The sequence below is a fragment of the Tupaia chinensis genome, unplaced genomic scaffold, assembly GCF_000334495.1.
Source record: "Tupaia chinensis unplaced genomic scaffold, TupChi_1.0 Scaffold000024_1, whole genome shotgun sequence".
Lineage (NCBI taxonomy): Eukaryota > Metazoa > Chordata > Mammalia > Scandentia > Tupaiidae > Tupaia > Tupaia belangeri.
Window position 1 is genome coordinate 1,167,201 of NW_006159454.1, and position 5,393 is coordinate 1,172,593.

At 57.7% G+C, this 5,393-nt stretch overlaps 1 protein-coding gene across 1 annotated transcript in view; it reads left to right on the plus strand.

Moving 5' to 3' along the window:
* SMARCB1 (SWI/SNF related BAF chromatin remodeling complex subunit B1) overlaps positions 1 to 5,393 on the plus strand; it is a gene marked incomplete at its 5' end in the record, with an annotated part of 70,967 nt that overhangs the window by 51,740 nt on the left and 13,834 nt on the right.

Consider the following 5,393-nt stretch of genomic DNA (forward strand, 5'->3'; position numbering starts at 1 on the left):
CTTGGTGTGGACCCGGGTGGGCCTGTCTGGGCGCTCAGTGGGGCCCTGCTGTGGACTCAGGGTGGCCTGTCTGGGCGCTCAGTGGGGCCCTGGCGCAGACTCGGCTCTGTCCGTGCGAAGCTGAAGCCCTTACCTCTGTGTGCGCAGGTCTGCCCCGGGCCCACCCCCAGCCCTCTCTGATCGCGGCCACGCTGTCCAGGTCCCCCTGCCCGGGATTCTGCATCCATTAGACTGGCACTCTGTCTTAACCAGGGCCCTCCCCAGCTGGCAAGTCACTGAGCTCCTGCAGCTCCGGGCTTTGTTTCATTTTTGTTTCTGATTTGCCAGAGGGCGCATGCACTCACGGGAGTGCAGGGTCGGGGGGTGAAAGCACTTTTTTGGGCACACACGGACACATGCCTGGCGTGTTTCTCCAGCCTCTGGCTAGCCTGCAGCTCTGTTTTTCAGTGTCTTTATTTCTTTATCTCTAACACCGGGGGAGACAGACAGCACCCCGATAGGATCTCAGTGCTGTGGTCCATCCCCAGCCTCGGCCAACCCTGGATCATGGGTGTGCTCAGGCCAGGCGTGCCCAAGGTCTCCAGGTGTGACCCTGGGACCTCCCCACAGAGCACAGTGTCCTACTGCTGCACCCCTAGAGAGGCCGAGCTGGGCTGGACCCTGTGCTGGGGGGTGCGGAAGAGGGACAGTCCCCCGGCCCCGGATCTCTGCCTCACCATACTGTGCTGGGGATTGACCAGGGCAGGTTAGGGCTGTAGGGAAGCCCTGGGCTCTATCCTGCCCTCTGGCGCCTTTTCTGTGATGGGATAGTGTGCAGGTGGGGGCGCTGCCAAGGTGGGGTTACCCCTGGGGTGGGGGTACCCCCGCTTCAAGTAGCGCTGGGGTTTGTCCTGCTCGTCAAACTGCCGCCTCCCACCTCCGCGCTCAGCACTGAGGACAGCGGCCCGGACGGCTGCTGCCGGGGTTTCGCAGAAGCAGAGCAGTTACTGGGGCTCGTTAGCGGATCTGTGTCTCAGCTTGTTTTCCCAGACATCCCCAGAGACGGCTTTCTTGCAGCTTCCCGTAAATGTGAGCAAGAGGGAAGGAATGGGGCACACCCACAGGGTGCGAGGCTGGGTCTGGGAACCAGCTGAGCCCTGGGGCTGTGCGGAGACGGGGTCCTCTGCTGGGAACTTCGGGCAGCCCAGGCGGCAGCGCTGTGCTCCCAGACACGGGGCTGGCTCAGGGCAGCCCACGACTCCCGGAGCTGAGCACAGCCCTGTGCCCGATCACCCTGCACGGGCCGATCCTAGGGGGCCTGAGAGCCAGGGCAGGGTGGCCTTGCTCCCTGAAGTCAGCCCTGAGGTCCCATGAGATGACATCGTGCAGGTCCTGGAAGTGGCAGGACACTGAATGCCTCCCTTCTCAGATGCCCGTGGAGCTGGAACCTGTGGATATCCAGGTGCAGATGGCAACCTTGCTCCCACGGGCATCCTGAGGACACTGACCTCGCCTGGCCCTGCACAGTCACGGAGGCCAGTCAGGGCTCCAGAGCGGAAGCCCCCAGGCCCTTCTTTCCTTTTAATTAAAGACAAGGTCTTACTGTGTCATCTCCAGCTGGGACGGTAGGCCACCATGCCCAGCCCTTCTTTCAGGCCGGGTCTTGCTCTATTGCCCAGGCCAGCTTGAGCCTGGGGTTCTCCCGCCACAGCCTCGCGAATCACTGGGGTTGGAGGCATGTGCCACAGTGCCCAGCCTTTGGGTTGGGCTGGGACTTGAACCCAGGTGTACCCATGGTCCCAGTCTGCAGAGCACAGCGTCTTAGCAGCGTGTCTCTCTGCAGCTGGGCCCCCTAAGCCTTCGTTCCTTTTTCTTTTTTAATCACCAGCAGGTGTGTGTGCTAGCCACAGAGTGGGGGAGAGGGAGAGAGAGAGCATCCCCTTGTGGGGTGCTTCTCCATCTTGCTATCCCGTCAGGAGCCGGGGCGTAAGCACACACATGCCCAGCGTGTGTTTGTTTTTGAGAGCATGAGAGTGTTGCTATAGGGGGTATGTGCTTGCCAGAGAGACAGAGGGAGACACAGAGAGACAGGAGTGAGACAGGAGCGAGAAATTACCTCCAGTGGGGAGGGCCACACTGCAGTCCCTTCTCTTCCATTCTCATCTCAAGATCTTGGACGCACACATACATGCGCCTGGCATGAGCTTCAAGCCATTGACTAGAATTTGGACCGTGGTCCAGCATGTGGGAGTCCAGTACGCCACCTGCTGACCCCAGCCCAGCATATTTTTCATGCCCCCAGGGCTGGGATTTGAACCATAGTCAGCCATCCCTGTGGGATCCAATTCCCTTAACTACACGGCCATGAGGACAGCCCCTGCCCCAAGCCGTAGGAAGGTTTTCCCCACATCTTTTCTGCCAGCCAGCACCCGGCAGCATCTCCTGCCCTGACCCCCAGGGGACCTGATCCATCGGCTTAAATTCCTGCCAAGCGCCAGGGCTCTACTTCTTGGAGGGGCTCCAGGACAGGCCTCCTGGGGAGCCCCCCCCCCATAGTGGCAGGGCAGGACTTACAGCTTCTTCCTTTATCTCGGCGAGCACTTGGTGAGCCCCAGGTGTGTGGTCTGGGAGCCCCACAGCCCCCGCCTGCTGTGGTCCCCAGTGCTGAGTGTGCAGGCGTCCGGTCCTTGGGACACTCCTCTGGGGACCGGCTCCCCCCTGCAGCAGCCAGGGCCGGCCAGGCAGGAGGGGCAGCCCACCTCGTGGCCCGGAGACTTCCAAGCACTGCTTTGGCATCCAGAGGGCTGTTGGGGTCTTCTGAGCTCATCTGCAGGGGCTGGTCTGTCCCGTGTGCCATGTCTGGCCAGCTAGGACGGCCTCAGACTGGAAAAGAGGTGCAAGGACAGGATGGGACCTCTGGGTCATGGGCCAGCGTCTCCTAGATGTCATCGTCCAGGGACAGACCACTGCCCGCTGCAGCAGGGCAAGGTGCTGGAACTGTGTCCCCTGACCCCCACCCATTTCCTCCCATGGCTCTGCCCTACCTGTAGGAACGTAGGAGGAGGGATCGCTTAGCTTCTCCCTGAGGGCCACCGTCAGCCCTTCCCAGCCTGCAGTGCTGCCAGGAAAGGACAGGAAACTGGAATCCCTAGGGCTGGGCCACTCGGCCACTCGGGACCAACTCAGCCAGGTCTCTGTGCCACATGCAAAGCATGACAAGCCACTGAGTCCCATGACTCCTTAAAGAGGGTTTTAAATTCTGGGCTCCCTCACCCCAAATGGAAGTCCTCTTCTTGCCTCCCCTGAGCCCCAGCCCTGGCCCCGTGCCTGACTGCATTGTGCCCGCCATGCCGTGGGGCAAGGTCCTGGTCACGGGATGAACCCAGGTGGGTCCTCGATGCCCATAGGTGTAGGGAGCCAGGACAGACAACAGGACAGACAGTGGGCCGTCCTTCACAGCAGGGCAGCAGGCCTCATACAGGCAGGGGCAGGGGACTCCTGGAAGACAGAGCTGGAGCAGACTGACATGCAGACTTCCTAGAACCATGGAGTGACAGGAGGGGACAGGGCCTGGCCCTGTGTTGGGTGGCGTGGGCAGAGCATGGGAACCATGGCTTGCTACTCTGAGAATAGATTCGTACTGCGAAGTTACTGGACCCCCAGGCCAGGGACCAGAGACAGGCACGTGTGTGTGGCCACCAAGGTGCTACGACCACAGAGACACCAGAGACGGGCAGCTGGGAGCCCCTGGTGTGGGGGAAGGACAGGTACAGAACATGGGGCGAGGTAAGTGGGCCCTGCCTGCCCTCGGGGCTCCTCACACCGCAGCCCTGCAGAAGCATGTGCTGGGGTGGGGGCACTAAGGTCAGGAAGCTTGGCAGCCCGGGCCTGAGTGAGGGACAGAGATGTCACGTCCCTCTGATGAGGTCGCATCAAGATTTAGGTCAGGGGACATCAGCGTCACTTGGAACCAGCTGAGTGTGAGCCAGAGGTTGTCCCTGAAGCCATGCTCACCAGCCCTGGCTCAGTGTTGGCCCGTTGAGATAGAACTCACGTGCCATACAAGGCACCGCTCCACACTGAGGTTCAGGGGCTTAGCATATGCCCAGCTGTGCAGCCGTCACATGTCGGATGTGGGTGCTTCCATCACTCCACAGGAAAGCCTGCCCTCCTGAGCCTCCACTCCTGTCCCCCCAGGCAACCACTCAGCTACTCTGAGGATCTGCCTATTCCAGATCATTCATAAAAATGGAATCATCTGGGACCAGCAGATGGCATAATGGTTATGTTGCTGGACTCCCATGTAGTCACTGCAGTTCGAGTCCTGGACTCAGCAGCTGAAAAAATCCCAAGAGTAGATTGGAGAAGGCATGTGGCATGGCCATCCCCGTGGGCGGTGATTTCTTGCTTTCTGTCTTGGGCGAGCAAATGCAAAAATCTGTAGCAAAAATCTCGGGGCTGGCAGGTGGCGTGGTGGTTAAGAGCACTGGACTCCCACATGGCCGACCGTGGCTCAAGTCCTGGACCTGACGGCTTGCTTTCTCACTTTCCTTCTCTCTCTCTCTGTCCCTCTCTGGTCAAAATAAAATGAATATATAAAATAAAGTTCAATAAATTGTTTAAAAAAGAACTATAGCAAAAGTCTCTCTTAAAAAATCCAAACTGGAATCATCCAATATGGCCTTTAGTGACCGGCTTCTTAATGTTTTCAAGGGTCATCTATATTGTGACATTGATCAGCATCGTGTTCTGTTCTGTTCTTTCCTTTCCTTTTTGCTACAGGGCACGTGCACTCACCAGAAAGACAGAGACAGAGACAGAAAGCGAAAAGTCACCCCCCCATGGGGGATGGCCACACCACAATCCCTTCTCCTCCGTTCTCCTTTCGGGGTCTTGGGCATGCACGCACACACATGAGTTTAAGCCTCTGGGTCCGGGACTCGAGCCACAGTCAACTACATGGGAGCCCAGTGACGTAACCATCATGCCAGCTGCTGGTCCCAATCACCTTTTGGCCGTTATGAATAACACTAAGAACATTTATATTCTAGTTTTTGTTCGAACACCTGTTTTCAGTTCTCTTGGATGTACACAAAGACTTCAAAAGTTTATGGAAAAGTAGAATTAAAGTATATGTTTATATTGGTGCAAAATTTTTGAAATCCGTGTGCAATTTTTTTGCGATACACATTTTCCATGAACTTCCTGAAGACTAGTTTTTGTTTTTTGGGCTCTTTTCCCCACCTCTTCCCCAGGATCTCTCTAAATCCTTCCTTTAATGCCAGGAAGGGCTTCATTCAGCCCAACACACACTATGCATACCAGAGAGAGGGGATCTGATACATGGTGTGGTGGGTACAAACCTCGGCCTAACCCAGGGCCAGGCAGGGTTCTAGAACAATGGTGTACTCTTT